This window comes from Austrofundulus limnaeus, unplaced genomic scaffold (assembly GCF_001266775.1).
Source record: "Austrofundulus limnaeus strain Quisiro unplaced genomic scaffold, Austrofundulus_limnaeus-1.0 Scaffold89, whole genome shotgun sequence".
In the NCBI taxonomy this organism is placed as follows: domain Eukaryota; kingdom Metazoa; phylum Chordata; class Actinopteri; order Cyprinodontiformes; family Rivulidae; genus Austrofundulus; species Austrofundulus limnaeus.
The window spans coordinates 277,407-278,337 of record NW_013952491.1 but is presented as its reverse complement, the minus strand read 5'-3'; the positions used below and the strand labels follow the sequence as shown (position 1 = coordinate 278,337).

The window sequence follows — 931 nt, the reverse complement described above, 5'->3', positions numbered from 1 at the left end:
CCCTCAAGGAGCTTAATAAGTGGTGATCTCCATTGAGAAAAATAATTTTAAAAACATTTATCTATTATATAAAAAACACATTTCTTTATACACTGCTCAAAAAAATAAAGGGAACACTTAAACAACGCACGCTAACTCCCGATCTTAATCAATGAAATATTCGCATTGAGTACTTTGTTCTGTWSMGASHTGRATGTGCTTCACAAAAGTTTGATTTACTTGGACTTAGCGTGCGTTGTTTAAGTGTTCCCTTAATTTTTTTAGCAGTGTATAAACAACTAATAGCATTTAATACACAAACCCAAATGGAAAATTCAAACACCTTAAAAGCAATAATTTGACTCTGTTTAAACTGTTCTTTAGAAACCTTTATAAGAAGACTGTTCTTATATTTGAGCTTCTGTAAAAACACTGTGTTTGAGTTGTACGAGAGTAAGGAAGTCTAATAAGACAACTACTACGGGTCAAATACTGGTGACATTTATTATTAAAAGTACAAGTATTACAGAAATGCTGGGGAAGTAATGTTTTTATAGAGCTACAAACAAATAAAGTAATTTGAAATTGATTGACTTGGTAAACGGTAAGAATACTTGCCTGAACAACCAGTAACTGGGAGGGATGTCTACGATTTACACAAAATATTATTCTTAAAGCTCGTTTCTGAAGTTGAAAAATAGATTCCAACTTGTGTGGATGGGTGCTGGCCCAAGCAAAAGGACAGTAATTGATACAGTGGGGAGAACAAGTATTTGATACACTGTTGATTTTTCAGGTTTTCCCACTTGCAAAGCTTGTAGATGACTGTAATTTTTATCATAGGTACTCTTCAACTGTGAGTGATGGAATCTAAAACAAAAATCCAGAAAAATACAATGTATGATTTTTAAATCATTAATTTCCATTTTATTGTGTGAAATAAGTATTTGAT

The 931-nt window shown here is 31.9% G+C and overlaps 1 protein-coding gene across 1 annotated transcript in view; it reads left to right on the top strand.

Moving 5' to 3' along the window:
* The window catches only part of matr3l1.2 (matrin 3-like 1.2), a gene marked incomplete in the record, with an annotated part of 17,677 nt that overhangs the window by 3,812 nt on the left and 12,934 nt on the right, over nucleotides 1-931 (top strand).